The sequence below is a fragment of the Podarcis pityusensis genome, assembly GCF_964106645.2.
Source record: "Podarcis pityusensis genome assembly, chromosome: 7".
Lineage (NCBI taxonomy): Eukaryota > Metazoa > Chordata > Lepidosauria > Squamata > Lacertidae > Podarcis > Podarcis pityusensis.
Window position 1 is genome coordinate 55945586 of NC_138031.1, and position 23852 is coordinate 55969437.

A 23852-nucleotide genomic window follows, 5' to 3' on the forward strand; every position below is an offset into this window, starting at 1 on the left:
CTTCCGATGTCCCGAACACTTCTCTCCACCTGTTGCGGTTCCTGGTCTCGAAGTACTCCTCCTCCTCAGAGTCCATCTCCCCTTCCCCTTCCGAGTCCGAGAATCCTTCCAACTCCTCCTCCTCATCGGTGGTCCCAAAGTATTCCCTCCGGAACCTCTCCACAGGCTGAGGTTTCCTTGGGAACCTTTGATGGAACGTTTCTATCAATACCTCGTCATTGATATCTTCTGCCATTACCCAAGTGTTTTCTGACTCCGGTTCTCCTTCCCACGCTACCAAATACTCCACCTGATCCCCCTTCCACCTGGCGTCGAGGATTTCTGCCACATGGCTGCTGCATTCCCTTTCTTCTATGACCGGTCCCCGAGTGGCCATCCCTTCTCGTCCCCCCTCATACGGTGACAGTAACGACCTGTGAAATACTGGGTGCAGTTTCATGTGGTTGGGTAACCGGAGCCTGAAAGCCACTGGGTTGACCTGTTGAATGACCTCAAAGGGACCCAATCTCCTGGGTCTTAATTTCTTACAACCTCCTTTGAACGGCAACCCTTGGGTTGACAGCCACACCCTATCTCCCACCCTTATGGTTTCACCTTCCCTTCGGTTCTTGTCTGCCTGCCTCTTGTATTCTTCCTTCGTCCTTTCTAAGTTGAGTTGGAGCTGACGATGGATTGCTTCCATTTCTTCTACAAAATGCTCGGCTGCCGGGACGCTCCATCTCTCCCCTTCTCCCCCTGGGAAACCCCTGGGATGACACCCATAATTAGCCAAGAAGGGGCTCATCCCTGTGGACACATTCTCGGCATTGTTGTAGGCAAATTCCGCCAGCGCCAACTTTTCTACCCAGTCATTCTCTCTGTCATTGACATAACACCTCAGGTATTGCTGGAGGACACCGTTTGCTCTTTCCGCCTGCCCGTTGGTTTCAGGGTGCCGGGCAGTCGAAAAGTTGACCTCCACCTGCAGTAAGCTCATGAGCTTCCTCCAGAACCTGGAAGTAAATTGTTTTCCTCGGTCTGAGACCACCCTCAATGGCACCCCGTGCAACCTAAAAATGTGTTCTACAAATAACTTCGCTGTCTCTTCCGCCGTGACTGCATGCGAGCAGGCTACAAAGTGGCACATCTTTGTTAGTAGGTCTACCACCACCATGATGGCTGTTTTCCCCTTGGACTTCGGCAGATCAGTCATAAAATCTATCGACACTGCCTCCCAAGGTCGTTCTGGGGTTGGTAAGGGTTCTAATAGCCCCGCCGGTGCCCGCCTCTCCCCTTTGGCTCGCTGGCATTGCTCACACCCTCTTACATACTCCCGTACATCTTCCCTCACCTTAGGCCACCAAAATTCCCTGGTGACCAACCACATGGTTTTGTGTTGTCCAAAATGCCCCGCCGTGGGGCTGTCGTGCAACTGCTTGAGTACCCTCCCCCTTAAGTCTCCTTCAGGGATATACAGTGCCCCTTTGTAATACAAAGCTCCATTTCTTTCCTCGAAACCCCCTGGTTCCTCTCCCTCACCCCTAAGACCTCTGAGCTTATTCTGGGCGTATTCATCATTCTCTGTTTCCTCTACCAGTTCTCTTTGTCCCACCAATGCCGCCCCACACACCCAGCGGTCCTCTGGAATGACATGTCTCTCTTCGGGTGCTCCCTCCCCCTCCAAATATTCAGGTTTGCGTGAGAGAGCGTCCGCCCTAATGTTCTCTGGGCCTGGCACGTAACAAATCTCAAAGTTAAATTTGGAGAACTCCTGGGCCCATCTCACTTGCCGTTGGTTGAGCACTCGTGCCGTCCTCCAATACTCTAGGTTCTTGTGGTCAGTGCACACTTGCACCTTATGTTGTGCGCCAATTAGCAGGTGCCTCCATCTCCGGAACGCCTCATGAATGGCTAGTAGTTCTCGGTCATACACCGTGTAGTTCCTCTCGGATTTGTTCAGCTTTCGCGAAAAAAAGGCACACGGTCTCCACTCTGACTCCTCCTTCCCTGGCTGCAGAAGCACCGCCCCAATCGCTCTGTCTGATGCGTCAGTTTCCACTCTCATCGGTTTTTGTAAATCCACATGCAGGAGTTGTTGTTCCGAGGCGAAGGCCCTTTTTAGTTCCTCAAATGCTCGCTCCGCCTCCTCAGTCCAAACGAACTTCTTCTTACTGCTGAGACAGTCCGTAATGGGCGCCGTCAGGTGGGCAAAGTTTCGGATGAACTTACGATAGAAGTTCCCAAATCCTAGGAACCTCTGCACATCCTTCCTTGTTTTGGGTGTTTTCCATTCCAGCACCGCCTGGACCTTGCCGGGATCCATGGCCAATCCCTTGTCTGACAGGCGATACCCCAGGAATTCCACCTCCTTGGTATGAAACTGACACTTCTCCAGTTTCACCCACAGCTGGTTGGCTTGCAGCCTGCTCAACACTTCTCTGACGTCTCTCACATGCTGCTCCTCATTCTCAGAATACACCAACACGTCGTCTAAGAAGGCCACACAATTCTTGTAAAGCAAAGGCCCCAGGACGTGGTTCATAAACGATTGAAAGCACGCGGAGCCTCCTTGTAGGCCGAAGGGCATAACTAAATATTCAAATGCCCCCAAAGGGGTGAACATGGTGGTTTTCCATTCATCCCCCTTCCTTATTCGTATCAGGTTGTACGCCCCCCTTAGGTCCAGTTTAGTAAAAATCTTTCCCTTCCTGACCCTTGTCAAAATGTCGTCAATCCTGGGCATAGGGAAAGCCACTGGTTCTGACACTGCATTTAAGGCCCTGAAGTCACACACAAGCCTCGGCTTGTTCGTGTTTTTTTTATCCACAAAAAACACTGGGCTGCCCCCCACCGCCCTGGACTCTCTGATGAACCCTCTCTTCAGGTTCTTGTCAATGAACTCTCTTAGCTCCTGCATCTCTCTGTCTGACATGGCGTACAGCTTGCCTACAGGGAGCTGTGCCCCAGGGAGTAAATTGATTTGACAGTCAAAGGGTCTATGCGGGGGTAGTTGGTCAGCTTCCCTTTCGCTGAAGACGTCGCGGAGATCTGCGTATTGTCGTGGTACCTTCACGTTCTCCGTTACTTCAGTCCCTGCTAGGGTGGCTTGGGCCCCTGCCAAACCCTTTCCCTCTTTGCAGTGTTCTAAGCAATGTGCTGAACCAAAAGAAACCACTCTCTGATGCCAGCCCACCAGCGGATCATGTAACGCTAGCCAGCTCATCCCCAATATAATGGGAGCTCCTCCCAAGGTGGCCACATTAAACGCTATCAGTTCGGTGTGCCTTGCCACCTTCATTATCATTGGGACGGTCTGCAAGCTGACTTCTCCTCCCAACAGCTCCCTGCCATCGATCGTGGTCACCTGCAGGGGGTTGCTTAAAGGGATCGTCTGTATCTGGTGTTCAGCTGCAAACTCTTTGCTCATGAAATTGCAGGAGCTGCCTGAGTCCAACAGCGCCTTTATCTTTAGAGGGTGTCCGTTTGGCAGCTCTAGCGCCACTTCTATCACTAGGGCGGGTTTAGGAGGTTCTGGCGTGGGCACTTTCACTGCTCTTTGGCCTGGCTGCTGTGCCCCGACGGTGGCAGCCAGGCGTTGGCTTTTACTTGCTTCGGTATTTCTTCCTCTCTTCCCTCCACAGCTCCTACCATCCCTTGCCATTCCTTCCTCTGGGGGCAGACTCTGGCAAAGTGACCTGGCTGTTGGCAGAGATAGCATTTCCGGGCGCCTTTTCCCTCCTTCTTTCCCCCCTCACTGGGCTTTGAAACTGCGCGCGCGCGCGCTGTTCCGATTTCCATCGGCTCTGCCGGCGGGAAAGTTGGCTCTGGAATGTCTGGAATGCGGAACTCCTTCCAACGTTCCCCCTTCCCTTCCCGCCTCTCCAATGCTCTCGCCTCCTGGCGCGCTCCTATGGTCAGCGCTGATTTGGTCAGCTGGTCCATAGACTCCGCCCTGGGCGCCCGGGAAAGTTCGTCTTTCACAGCCGAAGAAAGCCCTTCTTCAAAGAGCATTTGAATGGGTTCCGCCGATAGATCCCACCCCAATTTATGGATCAACATGGTGAACTCAGTCCAGTACTCACGGACAGATCGGCTCCCCTGTTTGCAAGCCATTAACTGTCTGCGGACCACTCCCTGTTCAATATCGCTGGAAAACATCAGATCCATGGCGCGAAAGAACTTCATCGTGTCCTTTAGGACGTCACTATTCGCTGCCATCAGGGGTCTAACCCAGTCTCTCGCCCCCTTTTCAAGATGCCCAATCACGAAAGCCACTCGTGATTCCTCGTCAGGGAATTCATCAAACTGCAGATTGAGGGCATATTGCATCTCTGTCCGAAAGCCATGATAGTCTTTGGGCTCCCCCCCAAACTTCTGCACCAATCCTGGTACCTTTCTGACGAGCTGGGTGTCTTTCCCCTTTTTGTCTGCATCCTGAGCCCTCCTCTCCTCAAGCCTCGCCGTCTGCAGCGCTAGCTGGACCTCCAACACCCGGTACCTTTCTTCCAGGCTTGGACCCGCTCCAGCTCCTGCTTCTCCGGTTCCGGCTGGGTTGCTCATGATGCCTTCTCCTGCACAAGCTGCTCACGGAGACTGTCGGAATGCTGTGATGGGACGATGAGCTGCTTGTGTGTAAAATCCTAGTCCCTCAGAGTTTGGTCAAGTTTGCAAACCTCTGTCTGTAACGGAGCCCCTTAAACATGGCTCCGTCAGTCGCTGGCAGATTCCGACAGTGGTTGCTTTCGGAATCGCTTCCAACATAAAAGCTCCTTAACGGAAACACGTCTTCTGGACTCTCTGCGTGACAGTTTCCAGCGAGGAGTGGGTGTCCCTACAGGAGGTCCTGAAACCTCCCCACTGTTTTCGCTGGAAGTGTCTCTGAGCCATCCCTCCAGCTCACTTTCCCTCAGCTCAGCTCCTCTCCCCCTACTGGTTCCCTCTTCAGCTGCTGAGTCTCTCCCAACCTGTGTGAGCCCTTTCACTTCCCTTCCTTCCGATGGCAGTTCCCTGACAGATATATTTCAATAAATAAATACAAATCTGATGAGGGCCAAAAACATGCCTTTATTTCCACCCTGCACTTCCTGAAAAGCTCTGCATGTTAAACTTTCTTCTTCCAAATGTCCAAAATAAGAACAAGTTTTGACAAGACAGAGTTTGATTGAAACAGCACGACACTGGCAAATTGCACACTCCACTGGAATTTGGACTTTGCCCATCTACAAGGTACTGATTATATTGTGCATGCCTTGGCCTGTGCTACACATGAGGAAAGATTCCTTTTTGGACTTTTGCACATAGAAAAGAGGGAGGATTTTACACACTGGGGATGAATGTTAGAATGAAAAGAATGGGCATTGCGGAAATCAATCTCTCTTTTATACACTTCCAAATTATTCCCCTAAAAGAGAGGCCTCCAGCCGCTCTGTCAGTCATGATAAAGCTATCACTCTGAGATATATTACAGGTTTTCTTTTCATGTTTTCAATGGAAAACATCCCACAGGTGTGTTTACATTACTGGAAAATATATGAAGATTAATTATATGTCTGAGGCCTGAAATTTATCAACATATATTTTTTGAAGATTTCAGCTGGCTTAAAATGAATGGCTTTTAAAACATGCTAGCTAGAAAGTTTTGAGGAAAATAAAGCACTTTCAGGAACACGCACACACAACACCCAGAAATAGCCGATCTATTTGAATGAGTTTGTGGCAGAAGTCTATTCTTTCTATTGTTTGGATAAAACATAGGTGAGGAACAACAGTGAAGAACCAAACTTTTTTTAAAACACACCAGTCGATTGTTCTCTGAAATAAGATAAATCTGACCACCAGAAGCCAAATAGCACAACTTCTTTAATAGCAGAATCTAGCCTTTCAGCAGCACTAACTAGATCATTGCTATTAAACTGTACTACCAAGTACAATCCTTTAGAAAGGATTGCAAGCAAGGCTGGAGCTGTGACTTGTCATACCCAAATCTAGACTGCGAGAGTATATTCTCCAGCTCAACATCACTGAGTCTAGGCCTTGAGATATAGCAGAGGCTGGATTGTGGAGAGACTACTGTTATGTAGACAAGACAAAGATCGAAGAACTAGTATATATACCAATAAATTTCATGTTGCCTGCCACTTATAAGGGCTGCTACACTCATAGGCCCTTGTGCACCAAAAGGGAACTTTGATATTGGTATTGATGTAAGCTAGGACTTGGCTTCAGACCCAGAAATGGGTGAATCTGTCAATCTCAGCTATTCTCAGTTTCTCATTTTCCCAATCTTAAACTTAATTCTCTGCATTTCTACAGTGATTTATGATTTGTTTTTTTGTTTTAAAAATCCTCGTGAAAATTCACCATAATTTTATGTTAATTTTCCCCAATAGACACATTCTTCATGAAATTTTGACTAACCCGCCCCCATTTGTTTGCCAGCAGTTTCCCCTAACATAATGCATTTTGTATGTTATTTTCACGAATGCATGTATTTTTATGCTTACCTTCCTCTAAGATACCCATTTTATGCAAATTTTGTGGTTGGAGAACCGTGCTGCAAAGTGTTAAAGTGAATATTTCAAAGGATAATTGTGCTTCGATTCACATATTGGTTCAAAAAAATAAAAACAGTTTCTCCGCCATCCCTCCTCAGACCCCAAGACCCCATTGTTCAGGCCTTATAGCCCTTGATAAAGGTAGTGACACTCTCAACCTCTGCGAATTGCACATGAAATCTGCTGAATAAATGGTGCACCACGAACTGAAGAAAATTGAACAGAGGCTCAAAAGTCTGTTGACTTATAAAACATACTTGGTCCACTGACTATTCAAGTATATGTAAAGCATTAACTTGTTAGACATGTAACAAAGAAAGAAGCCCTCATCAGGCAGTCAGACTGAAGATGTATTCAAATGTAGTCAACTAGTGAAATAACTATCTACATCAGAAAAATCTTCAAACCTAAAATGAATCGAAAGCTAGCCATTCTTGCTCTTACTTAACCCAAAGTAATAAAGATGTGTATAGTTTAAGAGCAGAAGGGTGTTTTTGTTATGTACTGAAGTTCTCACCCCGGGCCAGCAGGGGGATACTGTAGATAGTTATGCAAATGAAGGATCAAAAAGTGACGTTCAGTTATTGGATAGTTTTGTATGCAAATGAAGGATCGAAAAGTGACGTTCAGTGATTGGATAGTTTTAGAACGTTGCAACAGTTACAATTGTTCTGTAGCTCTATATAAGCAGGCTGACTGAGCTCCTCAGTTTAGTTCGGTTCCAGCTTACAAAATAAAGAGCTGCTTTGGAGAAATCGCTGTGTCGTCTGCTATGTCAACCCACAACTTAACAGTTTTAATATTGATCTAGTGATGCTGGCAGATTTCTCCTTCTTCTCAACCAAGGACTGTCTATTTTGAATGCATCCACCGAAGTCTTGAACTTGCAGTACTTCCCCACAACTGCTCATAACTGGTTTTAGAAATGTATAGCAGTAATTTAAACTGCAGGAGGCTGCTGCGGGGGTGGGGGTGGGGGAGAAGGAACTGGTGCCTGATTTAAATAACCATCTTGACAAGCAACATCCAAATAATCTACAGTAGTTCAAATGTATTGGTCTCATTCTGGGAATTGAAGTTAGCTCAAGAAAGGTTTCTGATTTACTGCTGTTCAAGACCTAGACAAACAAATATATAACCATACATATTATTTATATACTTCCAATTGATGCTGGAGTAGCACTTAGGCAATGAAGTATGAGCTGCAATCTAAACCAGGAAAAGAAATCTCTATGCATTATACATCTTCGTTAATATACAAAAACTGAACACCTAGTCAATAGCACTCAAAATGGCCTAGACTCTTATCAGCAAAGTTCATACTTCAAACATTCTAGGTAACTGGCATGCTTACAACTCGAATTAAGAGGAGAAAAGACATTACTGTTTATTACTTTGTTTGAAATAGTCATATCTTGTCTTCCTGCAGGAGGTATCCATTACTGAAGTGCAAAACATTCCGAATTGATAGAGGGGGAGAAGAAAGATTCTAACTCATTGGCAATAAGCCAGATCTTTAAAAGCCATCAAATAACCTTAATAGCCACAGGGCAACACTTGAACAAAGCCATATAGACTGTCTACTATGATTTTTTTTCTACACATCTTAAATTTGCCCTCTTAGGTATCAAGGTGTCAAGGTACGAATGGTCTTTGTTGCTCCTGGGGCAAGTAAAGATTATTAACTGTAGTAAAGTTATTATGGAAGTGGTCAGTCTAAGTAGTGATTCCACAGTTTGGTACAGAAACATGAAAGAGGTTGAGGAATTGAGAAATCAAGCAATGCCAAGGGCTCACATTCAAGGCTTACCAAGGATTTATTATGCTAGCAGTATGAGAAACTGCTTTCCCGTGGATTACTATTGTGGTAACCATATGTATACTGGAACCAAGTAGGTGGGGCAAAAGATATTTTGCATCTCTAATAAGGTAAAGGTAAAGGACCCCTGGACAGTTACGTCCAGTCAAAGGCAACTATGGGATGCAGCACTCATCTCGCTTTTCAGGCCAAGGGAGCTGGCGTTTGCCCACAGACAGCTTTCTGGGTCATGTGGCCACTACTAAACCACTACTAGCTCATGGAGGACTGTGACAAATGCCAGAGTGCATGGAAACACCATTTACCTTCTCGCTGCAGAGGTACCTATTTATCTACTTGCACTAGTGTGCTTTTGAGTTGTTAGGTTGGCAGAAGCTGGGACAGAGCAATGGGAGCTCACCTCATTGCATGGATTCAAACTTCTGACCTTCCGATCCACAAACCGAAGAGGCTCAGTGGTTTAGACCACAGCGCCACCCACGTCCCACTCATCCCTAGTGGAAAGGATCGCAACGACTGGGTAGGAAGGAACCATTTGATTTGCCCCACCGCTAAGGATCAGGCACATGTATGGCTATCCTAGCATCATGGGTAGTAGCTTCCATGCTAGTACAATACGGTGAGAAGTTGGTTCAAATGTCTAGCCAAAGTCATAGGCTAGGAGATAATGTATGTTCTAATAGTATTGCTTCTTTTGAAATGGGCAACATGTAAGCCTGTGGTTGAATAATTACTGAATAAAAATGAGAAAAAAAATAAAACTAGTCAGATATTGGAGGTGAAGAAATGAAGAGGCAGGCAGAAGGCAAGAGAATAAAGAGACAATGAACATCTGCTTGTTGCAGGGCTTCATTCCTTGATTTGTGTCTGTGTTCAGAGTAAGTAAACTTTTCATTTCAAAACAAATTAAATACTGAAACTACATACAATGCCCGCAGCATCCAACTCTTCTGATTCCAGAGACTGCCTCTAATAACATATATATCACAAAATGTTTAAAACAAACAAAAAAAAGTACATTCTAGGCATTGCTGGGGAAAGTTTTTCAAGGCCAACTGATACCTGTTCTTGGCCTAATTCTTAAAGGCAGTTATTCTGGATTAATTTTAAGTTTCCTAATTACCTATGTAATCCTATTAAAGTCAACAAAGCTCCTCTAGCACAGGCAAGTTATGAACTGAAGCCTTCGTCACGTGCATCCCGATCCTGGCAAATATGTTTTGCTGATCTGAAAGGAAGACTTGCATCCATCGTGGGCTACGAGAGATCTAGCTGCTCAGATCCACTCTCTCACCTCAAACACCTCCTAGTGATCAGAGGCTGAAGGGCAACATGAAGGAAGATCAAAGATAAGGGTGGGATATGCCACCTGAATATTCACCTTACCACGGAAACATTTCCATTCCTGATGCTAGACTTGAAAGCTGTTTTTATTGTGAGAACCGCTCATAAGCCGCTTTCAAAACCCTTTAGGACTATGAAGCAGGATATAAGTGTAATATAAACATAATACGTTTCTGCTTCAAACCTTGGTTATTTTTTGATAACCAAGCTGAAGACTCTCCTACTCTGCCGGGCTTCCTGAATGGCCACTTACGTCCCTGAAAGTTATTTGTGCACTGAATGACATGGTTATTCTGACTGGTGTAATTGATGGATAGAAGATGGTTTTGCTTTAAAGTGTATGTTATTTTGTTTTAATTGTGTACTGTGTCATGACCTACTCCCAAATTAAAAGGTGGGGTATAAATCTAACAGAGAAACTAGTGAGAAGAGAAACCAAAAGGATGTTGTTCTTGTTTCAAACATTACAAATTTTGGATAAGATGGATTGTTTTAAGAAGTGGCAGAAAGATATTTCCAGATTTGTCTGGCAGGGCAAGAAGCCTCGAATAAAATTTAAGATATTAACTGATGCTAAAGAAAGAGGTGGATTTGCCCTGCCAGACCTAAAACTCTATTATGAATCAGCTGCTTTTTGTTGGCTGAGAGAATGGCTGCTACTTGAAGACACTGATGTGTTGGACCTAGAAGGTTTTAACAACATATTTGGTTGGCATGCATATTTGTGGTATGAAAGGTAAAAGCACATAAAGCGTTTAAAAATCATATTGTTAGAAAAGCATTGTTTAATGTATGGATAAGATATAAAGATTTGTTAGAAAAGAAAACCCCAAGATGGTTGTCACCAATGGAAGCGAAGGCACAGAAAAAACTCAATATGGAGGCCAAATGGCCGAAATATTGGGAAATTCTGGAACAAGAGGGAGACAGACTAAAATTGCAGAGCTTTGAAAAACTGAAAAATAAAGTGCGAGATTGGCTCCATTATTATCAAATAATGGAGGCATATAATTTGGACAAAAAAGTTGGATTCCAAGTGGAAAAATCAAAATTGGAAACAGAACTGTTAGACTCCAAAATCAAGAATTTGTCAAAAATGTATAACTTGCTGTTGAAATGGAACACTCAGGATGAAACGGTGAAATCAGCTATGATTAAATGGGCACAAGATGTCGGACATAATATAATGATGGCTGACTGGGAACAGTTATGGACCACAGGTATGAAATTTACGGCATGTAATGCCCTAAGAGAAAACTTAATGAAAATGATTTATAGGTGGTACATGACACCAGTCAAGCTCGCAAAAAGTTACCATTTGCCCGAAAATAAATGTTGGAAATGTAATGAGACTGAAGGCACATTCTTTCACTTTTGGTGGACATGCCCAAGGATTAAGACATTCTGGGAGATGATTTATAATGAAATGAAAAAGGTATTTAAATATACCTTTCTGAAGAAACCAGAGGCCTTCCTCCTGGGCATGGTCGGCCAATTGGTGCCAAAGAAGGATAGAACTTTTTTTATGTATGCTACAACAGCAGCAAGAATACTCATCGCGAAGTATTGGAAGACACAAGATTTACCCACCCGGGAAGAATGGCAGATGAAGTTGATGGACTATATGGAATTGGCGGAAATGACTGGCAGAATCCGAGACCAGGGAGAAGAGTCGGTGGAAGAAGATTGGAAAAAGTTTAAAGACTATTTACAGAAATATTGTAAAATTAATGAATGTTAGAAAAATGTTGGAATGAAGTTATATGGCTTCAGTAGAAATGTTATAAGGAATTAAGTATAAATAGATTAATAGAGAATTAAAGGGAAAAATAAGGTTAAAATGTGTTAAGATAATTATAGGATAGAAAGCAGAGGAAGATGGAAAGGAATTGCTGAAACAACTAATAGAAGCGGAATACAAAAAGGGAGGTGTGAGGAGGTCATGGAAATAAGTGAATGAAAGATTGAAATTATTTGATGTGTTTTAAATTGTTTTTGGTTTGTTTTCTTAGTTTAAATTGTTTTTGTTAGTTTAGTGTTAGGTATTGTTTTTGTATTGTATTGTATTGTTTATTTTCTTTTTCTATGTATGTTCAAATTGTTGGAAAGTAATAAATATTATTTTTTTAAAAAAAGAGAAACCAAAATTACTGGGAGTTCCCCACTTTGCTGACGACATTATCTCTACCTGGGCAGGTGATGGTGAAGACACTTTCCCCTATTATCCTCTTCTTTTTACATCTGGCAATCAGCAGGGTGCAAGGAGACAGTGAAAGTATTTTCCAGTGTGCTCTTCTTCTGTCATAGTTCTGGCAATGGGAAGAAAAAAAGTAGGAAAACAGGTCTCATGACAGAATCACCACTTCATGCCCCCCCCCCATGAAAGGGAAGAAAAACTAAAGGATTCCACCCAAGGCCATAACCACCAAAGTTGTGATGAATTGCTACAGGGAAGACAAAACCTGCCAATGCAGGAAAATTTCTGCCCGGTCCTTCAACAGCAACCAGTCAAAGACGGTAGCTGCACCCACTAAACAGGAAGAAAGAGTTAACCTGCAGACAAGAAAACATTAAACAAAGGGAGGGTGGGGAGAGTGAATCTCCAGAGCCGACTGCCTGGCTATCATCGGCTCCACCCCCTATTTATAAATGGGGCTGGTCCTGCCTCCCAGCAAGAAACTTGATTACTGAGGCTGGGTGTGAACCTCCAAATAATAACACTGAGAGACAAGCCAGCCCCCCTTCTACTAGTAAGTTCCTTGAACTGTAGCACTGTGCGCGATCCCACAAAGGGCACCCACACTATAAAGCATGAGTGCTCATTGCCACGAGCTGTGTGTATGTACAGGGGAGATTAGCACAGGTTGACAGACTTTGCAAGCCTGGACTGTAGAGACTGGAAGCACCGATTCCCAAATTAGAGTGGATGTACTTCAGGTTGAGTACCTTTATTCCCTGTGGTGGGAGGTGGATAATTCCCAACATGAGGCATCTAGGAGTGGGAGATTTAAGGGAGCCCTCAAGTTGCTTAGACTGTGGGAGTGAGGACTTCCGGGTTGGCGCCTCTGGCAATGGCGGATTTCCTCCGATCGGGAGGAATCCGCTCCGTGGAAAAACGGGTCTGAACCGCCACGGCGAGGCGGAGACCCATCAAAAACCACAGGCGGGAGAAGCCTGTGGACGTGGGATTCGGCTGGCACCTTTGCGCCCCCCCTACTTGCGGGGAACCCCAGTTTCGGGGATCCGGAGCAACGTGGGGTGAGTGGCGCGGTGCTTTGAATCGACTGCTTCTTTCACGGAGTGAAGCCGCATTGCTGTTGCCGGAGAGTGCTGACTTTTTCCTGTGGACAATTGGATTTTAAATAACTGCCCGTGAGTAGAACGGAAAATTGGATTAAGAAATTTCTTTTAATTTGGCACTGAAGTGGGAAGGTTTAAACAGGAAGTCCGCCTTCCGCTTTTGTAGATAGATTAAAGCAAAGACACGGCAAGCTAGAGTTTAGAAAGTCGTCTGTAAAGGATCACTTTTCATCATTTAAAATTACTGAACCCCCCTTGGAAGCAGGGGAAGAAGGGGGAACTTTTTCTGGACTGTTTAAACCTGCAGAAGAGAGAGTAAAGAAAAGCAATTTTCCACCGTCTTGAACCTGGGAGCAGGGTGTCAGGACAGATGTCCTCGGGAAGTTCATTGACTATAGACAAACGTTTTTGACAGATAGTTAAAAGAAGAGAAACATATTGATTCCATTGTTCCCCTTCGCATCTAAAAGGAACAAAATATTGACAAAATATCTGAAAAAGGAAACTTTGTTGTTAGATCTGCTTAAAAAAAAAAAAAGAGATGGATACAAATAGAAGCTTTTTCCCCTAGAGGGAGCTTGCGAAACTGTTATTAAATCTGAACTGGGGAGCTTTGCAGCTGCAATAGATTAAGATCGTGGGACCAGACTCTGACCTTGTACAAGAATGTACTCGGAGGCTCTGGTGCTTGCCTTCTGCAAGACAAGTGCTTTATTGGAACAGTTACATGAGAAGACGGATTTGATGACTGTTGCGATCGGAAATTTTGGACAGGCAGTGGGTACCTATATAGAACCCACTCAGGAATTAATCCAGGAGTGTGCTCTGACAGATCAGATGAGGGAGGAGGTTGTTGTTGGACCTCGGGAGGCAGAGATGGAGGGAACTGTGGCCCAGCAGGAACATGAGTTGTTGGATTTGACGAATGAACCTGGAAAAAGACAGATTTGGAGAGATAGAGTCTTGTTTGGCTTGGAGATGGGGGGCTGGATAGACCCCCCTATGCAGGGATGTTTTGACCTTTCAAGTCTGGCTTTGGGCCGGGAGGAGTTCGGAGTTGTGGGGGCCCTTAACTTTGGAGGGACCTTGAAACATGCTTTTAAATACCACATGGAGTTCAGTGTTGACTATGGAAAAGGGGCTGATCTGTCGAGAAGGGACAAAAATATCGTCAAGCTGGAGTCTCCACGAGTGAAAGGAGCAGAAGACAAAGTAAAGTACAGGTATAAATATAAATATGAAGAAGACCTGCGGAAGGGACATGGAAGAGACTTAAGGGCCTCGGACATAAGGTTACCAGGTTGATGAACTAGATGGATGGGATAGAAAGGACTGACAAAACCCGAGACCAGGAGGAAGAGACGTTGGATGAAGATTGGAAGAAAGTTTTTAAAAAATTATTTAGGAAAGTTTTGTAAAATTAATGAGTATTAGAAAAATGTTGGAACGAAATTATTTGGCTTTAGCAGAAATGTTAAAAAGAATTATGTAAGAATATGTTATGGTCATGAGAAATTGGTATAAATAAGATTTAAGTTTTAAGTTTTAGGGTTTTTTATGGTAAGATAAGGTTAAAATAGATTAAGGTAATTTAATGACAGAATATTATGAAAGATGGAAAGGATTTGCTGAGATAATTAACAACTAGAATACAAAAAAGGGAGGTGTGAGGAGGTCGATGAAATAAGGTAATGACAGTTAAGGATTTGGGAATATTGGATCTGTATTTAAATTTTTTGTTTATTTTTGCTTTTTGCTTTTGATGTATTATGTGTTTTGCTTTGGCTTTTTGATTTTTATTTTTATTGATTTGTATTGTTTAATTGTTACTTGTTTTTTCCTTCTTCTTTTCTTTGTTTCTTTGTAATCTTAGAATTCTCAATAAATATAATTTTTTTTAAAAAAAATAGACTGTGGGAGTGAGGCTGTACTGTTCTTACTCAAGTCATTCAAAAAAAACTCAAATGGAAACATTGTGGGATAATCAAGCGTTACAGGCTTAATTTCTCTTATATTGTTTTTCCTTCCTACACTATAAAATGTAATGTGTCTGTATGCAGTTTATAAGGGCCCATCAAGCTTTTTTTTTTTTTAAAGCCTTCTGTTTGAAGTTTGCCTACTGTTGCTGCAAATAGAAACTTAGCATATGGTATAGTTGTAATTTGTCAAAGGAAAAAAGAAATACCTTCCATCTATTTACCTTGTGCATATGAAACACCTTCTCTTTGCATTTTCAAGTTCTTTGCTGGGGTGTGTGTAGATTGGGCTTTCAAAAGAAACTGTAGGCAGAAAAGACAGCGGCAGGGGAACATCACCAAACAATGGCACTCAGGGATGGACAAACTTTTCTCAGCTCCATTTGGAATTTCATCGCAAATGCAGGTGTCGTTGAAGAATCGGGGTGAAGTGTGGTGAATTTTGCAAGTTCTAAATTGGTTCACATTTCTTGGTGCGTATATGCTTCTTTTACAGGCCACATGTGCTTTCACACAGTATCTCTTGGGAACGCCAGGCAAGAGTTTTACAGCAAGGAAGCACTTAGAAGATATCTTCTGAAAAGTTCCAGGTATTATAAGCAGGGGAAATTCCTATATGAAGTCTGTCATTCCAATCAATCAATCAATCAATCAATCAATTGGTTCAAACTGACCATTATTTATGAACTACAGCAGCATCACTAGAACACTATAGTGTTTATACTTGATTTTCCCTTTACAATCCCAATTCACTTCATTGGGGACAACTGAAGTTTGATTATGACTTGGTGACACTCCAGGAGCAGCTGAACGGAGAAATGAGACCTTTATGAAAGCTTTAAAATGGTTAAGAAAATGTAGAAAATTTGCTAATAGGAGGGGAATAGTACTTCCAGATATGATTAAAAATAAATTAGATTAATCACGTATTTCAGAATGTATTGGCAACCTTTTATGCATATTAAATGTCAGAAGAGAGAAATTTGTTAGTAGCAGGATTCCTGAGTCAGCAACTCAAGCTGCTGATGCAGTCTCCCGGGGAGGCAGGTGTGGAATCATTTCTTTGCATGACCTGATTATGAAGGGAGTAGAACTTCTGTTATATATTTTTTTGGGGGGAGGGGGTGTATATTTTGGTGGTAGGCACATGCTTTTGCATGCCGGAGATCTGTACCTCAATCCCTGCCAACTCTGGAAAATGGTAGCAGAGGATGTGAAAGACCTCTGCCAAAGAGGAGACAGTGCTAGTCAAATACTGCCATTCAAATTAGACAAGGCTTGGCTCCATGGACAAATCATCTGACCAGGTAGAAGGCAGGTTCATAACTTCCCATATCTTTTTTCCAAGGACTGGTGTTTAAAAACCTAAATTGCCTGTGAACCCTGAGCTGGACTCGGCATGAGATCTGGATGCCAAGGGGGCGGAGATGGGCTGCTTTTGCTTGCCAGGCTCTTTTTTTCATGGCAAGAGATTGGCAAATGAAGCGGGCAGTACTGGGGTCAAATCCAGGATCTTTTCTTTCCCCTTCAAAGCAAGTAAATAATTTTGAAGCAAGATTTAGTAAACAAAGCCTAGCTTTGGGTTCTTGTAATAAAAAGAAACAAGGGCTGAAATTGCCTTAGGCCTTGAAACACAAGATATTTTCATTATCTTTCCTCACTGAGCTGTGTTGCCATTCATTGCACACCCTTAGAAACCACCAGTAGTTCCCTTGATAGATGAGTGGCATCTTCTCCAAGTCTCTTTCTTTCTGTCTCTCTCCTTTGGTTGCCAAATTGCCTATGCTATGTTATAATTTCCATAAATGAGCAAGCAGGAGGCTTCCTTCCTTCAGAAACACATCAGAGCCCCCCAATCAAATACTGAAATCCCTTGAAAGGGGTCAAACTGTTTGAATGAAGCGCTCAAGAATGCCTAATTCCCCACCCCAACCAAAGGGCTCCCTGCCTCCTTTGCTTACATTCTTTTTTCAAGCTTAATGTGAGTTGACAATAATGCTATTCTAGGCTGCATCAACAGAAGTATAGTGTCCAGATCAAGGAAAGAAATATTACCACTCTCCTCTGGTCAGGTGTGATCAGATCACACCTGGAATACTTTGTCCAGTTCTGGGTGCCACAGTTTCAGAAGGATATTGTCAAGCTGGAACGTGTGCAGAGGAGGGCGACCAAGATGATCAAGGCTCTGGAAACCAAACCTTATGAGGAACGGTTGAAGTTGTTGGATATGTTTAGCATGGAAAAGAAAAGGCCAGAGGCCTGCAGCACTTCTGTTTGTCCTGTGATTTGGAACAAATGTCAGTCAGGTTTTCTGTGGGGATTCAGCAGCAAACAGCGAGTTTTCCCTGGGAAAGCAGGGAAAACAATAGGACAAAAAAGAAACCTCTCAGACAAAATCACAGGGCAAACAGGAATGTGGATAAGCCCTGAGAAGTGAGATGAGAGCCATCTTGAAATATCTGAATGGCTGTTATATGGAAGATGGAGCAAGCTTGTTTTCTGCTGCTCCAGAGGGTAGGACCCAAACCAACGGATTCAAGTTACAAGAAAGGAGATTCCAGCTAAACATTGGGAAGAATTTTCTGGCAGTAAGAGCTCTTTGATGGGGGAACAGACTGTCTAGAACTCTTTTCTTCATTGGATGTTTTAAAACAAAGGTTGGGTGGCCATCTGCCATGGATTCTTTAGTTGTGATTACTGCATTACAACGGATTGGACTAGAAGTCCTTCAGTTAGTTTTAACTACGCACTTTAATTTCTGGATATTGTGCAAATTAATATATGTATTTAAATACTCATTGTCCTGGGCAATTCATGGGTTTGCATGCCTCAGATTTCAGTCAATGATATAATTGTACTAAAACGTTCCAAAAGAAGCTTGGGGTCCCTTCCAACAGTTTAAAGAAATCCAGGCATTTGAAAAGTCAAAAGTACTTGCTTTGATTTATTGAGAAATCATCCTGTGCATCTAGTATCTGGTAAAACTGTGACTGTTCAGGAGTCACAATTTAGAGAGATCCGTTGCCCATAAAATTAAGTTTTAATTCCCAATGGACCAGAAGCTGTTAAATTAAAGAAGCAGAGAGTTTAGTTTCTTTGATCTAGGGAACGAAGGGAATTGGAGCAAATGTGCTCATGAACCTGTTTGTCTCAGGTGGGTTGGGTCTAGGTGGAAGGAAGGAGAAACAGATAAAGCAATAGACCTATTCTGACCTAACAAAAACATTTTCCTCCCATAATGAAATGAAATTTCTGCCTCTGATGTGCAACAGAGCTGGTAGCATAGTTTAATGGTTACTAGCCTTGATGGCTCTGCTCTGCTTCCACAGTCGGACTCTGTATGGTTCTGAATACCAGTTGCTGAAAGCCACAAGGAGTGGGGAGAGTTGTGCTGGGGCCTCGCTTATGGTTTCCCCACAGGCATCTGGTTGACCACTGAGAAAATAGGAGTCTGGACTAGATGAGTCACTGGACTGATCCAGCAGGCTCTTCTTATGTTCTTATTCTGAGTTGATGCAGACCAAGAAGGAAACCCATCATCAGAGCCTGTTGCCCAGTCCCTCCGTGTTGTACACAGATGTACCAACTTCACTAGGGAAGAGAATACATTGGTCACACATTTCAGCCAGAAGGCAGAAGAAGGGCATTTTAGGGAAGAGATTCATAGCTCTAAAAAATAATCGATGCTAGAATCCATGCCAAGAAGGCAAGGAGACAATACCCCAAATAATGCAACTACAAGTGATTGATGGAAATTTAATACTGAGGTGGGATGCAGTGTGTGTGTGTGTGTGTGTGTGATGGTTTCATTGATGTCAAGAGTTACCTTTGAAACATGTCATGATGCTGTTACAATGCGGAAAAATCATGTATATATGTTTTATATCTAATTAATATTACAACATGATTTTCATGGATGCTGTGGTTGCCAAGCCACAGCTGGCAAGCCTGGCACAAAGAACCACTAAAATATGGGCAATAATCATTCCTTCCTGAGAATCCCCGCTTTCACTTAAAAATTTTGTGGATCTCATGTTGTGAATATAAACTTGGAACAAGCTGAAACGGAAATGCAGGGGCATAAATGTTCAGAATTTTTTAAAAATCAATATTTCATAGAATGACAATAAAGCATCATGGAAAGATTCCCTCCAAATTTTGAGAGAGAAGCAGATGTTGACCTTAATCAATGGTTTGAACACAGTAAATCAAAGAACAATGTGTGCAAGCTGGTTTGACATAAAGGGAGGAAATGGTTTGACCAGCTCAATGTCAAGCTGTTTTTGATGCCCTCCATCAGATGATTTCGGTACCTAAGCACTATAGCAGCATGAAGTTAATATGATCACCCAGGGGAGGTACAAGAAAGAGCCAACCCAGCATACAAGAGTGATGTAGTCATGCACTGCCACACCTGGTATTAGCACTAAACTGGGATATAAACAAACATATTTGTCCTGTTCAGAGTTTTCCTTTCTTTCTTTCTTTCTTTCTTTCTTTCTTTCTTTCTTTCTTTCTTTCTTTTTTAAGCCCTGTCAGTAGTAGTAATTATAAACCCACCTCTAGTAGAAATGTGGCCTCCATGAAACTGAAGATGTGTAATGCATGCCCTCTATCTGTTCAACCAGTGATCTCAATCCTGACCCAAAGTCACTAGCCTGTAATTAGCAAGCTTCTAATTGATTTTTAATTTAAAGCAATTACAAAAGGGGGCATTACCATGCATCATTTATACTTATGGTATTGCAAGGCAAGTACAATTAGGGCAAAAGGAGGTTGGGAGGTGTGGTTTTTGTTTTGTTTTTGTTATATGTAGTTTTGTGATGCATAAAGGATGCTAGAAAATTCCTAAAAAGTCAGAAGCAGAAAAAAGAGCTCTTGTGATGGATCCCACCATTAACTTAAAGCTACTCCTCAATTCATTTCTAAAGGATATTATAGCACCATGAATACCTTGCAATGATTCAGAAGAGTCAAGGGCCAAGCTTGAAGAAATATAGAAAGCATAGTTGTTTGCTTTTCTAAATAAAAGAAAGAATTCAATTGTGATCATACTGAAGGAGAACGTATAATGAGGGTACAACAGAAACATCAGGAATGTGCTCACTAAAAATCATATTTTCAATTTGTCTTTGAGAGATGGCAAGCAATTATGAACATGGGAGTATCATAACAGTGGATTGTATCAGTACTTGGGGAATAATATGCAAGATGTCAAGGGTCTCAAACAAGGGTCTTTTGCAACAAGCCCCGTTTATGTGGCAGCTTGCAAGCAGGGGGAATGGCTGTCCTCATCTCGGCTTCACCACAGCATTATGACTGTAGATGGAATCTGAGCAACAGTCAGTGAGAGGGATGAAGCACTATGACGGTCATGGACATTGGGGTTGGATCCCACAAAGGTATTGTGCAGGTAGAATGACTTCTGCACATGCAGCAGAACTTCCCCTCTTCCTCTCCTGCTCACATGCTGCTGCATCCCATCCCATATGGGTTGGAGGTGGGGGGACTTCGAGCAGATATGTGGAGGTGCATGGGGCATGAGGGGGAAGGAGATGTTCCACTGCATGAGTGGAAGTCAGTCCACTTGCACAAGGACTTCAGCAGATACAGCCTCATTGATTCCAGAGATTAGAGGAAGGGGGTTCTGCTGGGAGGATCTACGAATCCAGAAAGTATAGTCAATTAAATATCTGCTCCACATGCTTACACAGAAAGAAACACACCATTCTGGCATGTCTGCCTAGAAATACAAACCAGACAGCCAGAAACCTGGGAAGGTTAAACAAAGAGAAGTAGAAGGAAATAAAGAACATCATGCTGGAAAAGGCCTAGAATGGTCTACAGTGTAATTTCAGAAATGAGCTTTTCATTCATGAGATTTGATATATGGGATGGGATTGTGGGAAGGGATCTCTAAAATGATGCCTAAGCCTTATGCGCACCTGTTTGTCTTTAGTCCGCCAGTGCTGTCATAATGGTGAAAACTAGCTGCTCACTAGCAATCCATAGTCTAGTTCAGTTGTTTTTAATTTTCTGCTGAAGGCAATCTTTATGATGTCAGAGTTGCCCAGTTTGGGAAGTAACATACAATCCAGTCATTCAGAGAACAAAGGGAGCAGAGTCTCAAGGGATTAATTGAGACGACACTATAAACAAGACCAATATGCAGTGAAACCCTACGTAGGTCTGCTAAGCGGTAGTTCAATGGGGCTTACTCCCAGGTAATGTGTAGAGGATTACAGCCACAACAACATAATTTTAAGTGTTCAACACAGTGTTGGAAATCAAGTTGTTCATGTCTAAATAATTTTATAAATCAATATAAGCCTACAGATGAATTCCATTTTAAAAAAGTAGTTGTGACAAATAAAACAATGCAACATCTTACATTTCTCCAAAGCATATAATTTGTTTTGGGTTTGTTTTTTTAAAAGCTTTTGCTCTATGCTGCTTCCAGGAGCTACACACAAACACACACCACACCAACGTTTAAAACAAAAACAAAAATCTGGAGGAACGATTGATTGGAGTGTGTTCTGGTGCGCCATTCTGCCTCTGCACAAATATGGAGAAACTTAGATAAAGAAAAATGAGCAATTCATTAAAAATGTGAATGAGTGGCAAGACTACTTGCAGGAACATCACCCAGATTGTTTTAGAAGTCCCATATAACCCTACACATCTACTGTAGGTAGAAAGCTGTTCCTCCATCGGTGAGCGATGAATATGATATCCCCATAGCTTTATCTGAACTGACATCTACACATTGCTACTTGAAGCCCACATGTTACATCAAGTGACAGCTTTATAGTGATTCCCAAAGCTCATGTTAATTTTAGAATGGTCTGGGGGAAAGGAACGTTGACAAAAGACACACCGCACTGAAGTTCTTCAAAGGAGCACACGTCGAATTGGGAAATCCTAAGTCCATGATTCAGGAACAAGAGAAGATGGGATTCATTTCAAATTTCAAAATGTTATTGTTTCTTGAGATACTCCATAGTTTTTTGTTTGCTTTGAATATAATTTTGTTTGAAAGGAATAGGGTTCTCAAGTGAAAGGAATTGGCGCAACAAAATGAATGTGTCCTTGTTGGTATACCATTTGTATGAAAGGGCCAGAAAAAAGATACAAGATCTTCCAAATTCTAGGAATCTCAAACACTTCATGACATGCAAAATACTTGCGTTTGGTTCTCGTTTATTTATTTGTTGCTTTATTTCACAATTTTTTTATCCCATCTTTAAGAAAGCTTGCAACAATCATCAAGATATAAACGCAGTAAGCTATGAGCACAATAAAACAGAAGTAAGCACAACAAAAATGACAGCAGAGAACAGCAATAAAAGAAACAGACAGCAAAGCAACACTAAAATTGAAAAATAGGATTGTTTTTACCCATCGCCTAAAAGCTAGCAACAATTATAAGTGTCCCTGAAAAGGTAGGGAGCTACCACCATGAAGGTTGTAACCTGAACCTAATCTTAGAAGGAAGGAATACCTGAGACTCAACCACACTCAGACATTGTTGTAACTACACTCATATTGTTGTAACTCTGTTGTTACACCAGATGGTGCTGTAGAGCACAAAATTTGTCTATGTGATTTTACATAGGCTTTTTTTCTTTCGTTATAATGATCTAATTTATAACTTATTTATAGGGGTTTTCCCCCTGTGTATAGATTCAGCCCTGAACAGGGCATCTGGTTAAGATATTAGAGAATCTAGAAAGCTGCCCTTCATATAGTCTAGCCCTAAGATGCATAAAGTTTATAAATCAAGAGAAGCATTCTATTGCTTGGCTAATATTTCAACACAATTCACACTAGTACTGTGCTAAACCTGTTCTCCAAGTTCTCTCTTTTTTTTCTGCCTTGTTCTTGGGGTATTTTAAGATTTCTTTAGAATTTCAGTAGGTGTAGGCTGGAGATTATATTCATTGTGAGGTGGCCATGAGTGCTTTGTGGGTGCTTTTCTTTCTGCACAACATTTTACCAGCAGCCTCCTTGGCTATCCCGCCTTCTGGATCTGAAAACATCCTCTAAGGAGTTACCTCATGACATCTTCCCCAGAAAATGAAGCATAAGAAGGAATGGAAGCTTCTTACGATGTGCCTGAGATTTTGTAGTTAAGTCCTCCCTTTTACTGATTTTTTTTAGAAGTACAAGGACTTTCTTTTCTTTTCTTTTCTTTAAAAAAGAATAGCTGTGAGACACTTAGTAGACAGTATCTCTCCAACTGAGAATGTTATGGGTTTTCAGAAAGTGTGCCCTTCTGCAACAGCCACAGACCACCAAAAAGATTATTTGTACAATGAAAGAAAGGACACTTACAAACACTCCTTAGCCATCTTCAAAATAAACTTAGCAGAAAACCATTGATCCGACCCATGAGAATTTCACGGATATTATCTGTCGCCTTTGATAATTTTTGAATGCAATTTCTTTTCTTATTAATTAATGCAGAATGGTAATACACACACATACACAGGAGAAACATTCTGTACAGTGCAAATTGCCATACCCATGTAATATACTTCTTTAGGTATAAAATAAATGGATTCTTCCCTTATACCTCAATGATGCTATTCAGTTAGACTTAAGTATTTATTTCTTCATATCATGGAATTCATCCTCCCACTTTTGAGGATATTAGCCTGGTTGTTTTAAGTGGCACCCCAGTCTTGCTTTTTTGGACTGGCCATAATGGTAAAGAAAGTAATCCGATGTGTCAAACTGAACTTTTGTCACTCTTCTCACCTGGTTCAAAATACAGTGGTACCTCTACTTACGAGCACCTCTGGTTACGTTTCCTTCGGGATATGCATACGGTAAACCCAGAATTATTTTTCCGGGTTTCGGCGCGCACACATGCAC

At 42.4% G+C, this 23852-nt stretch overlaps 1 long non-coding RNA gene across 1 annotated transcript in view; it reads right to left on the bottom strand.

The window, feature by feature from the left end:
• Positions 1–23852, bottom strand: part of LOC308481700 — a 144878-nt gene that overhangs the window by 40727 nt on the left and 80299 nt on the right. The window contains exon 3 of the long non-coding RNA XR_013988825.1: positions 11885–12005. This is a non-coding gene — a long non-coding RNA (uncharacterized lncRNA). The remainder of the gene's footprint in view (positions 1–11884; positions 12006–23852) is intronic.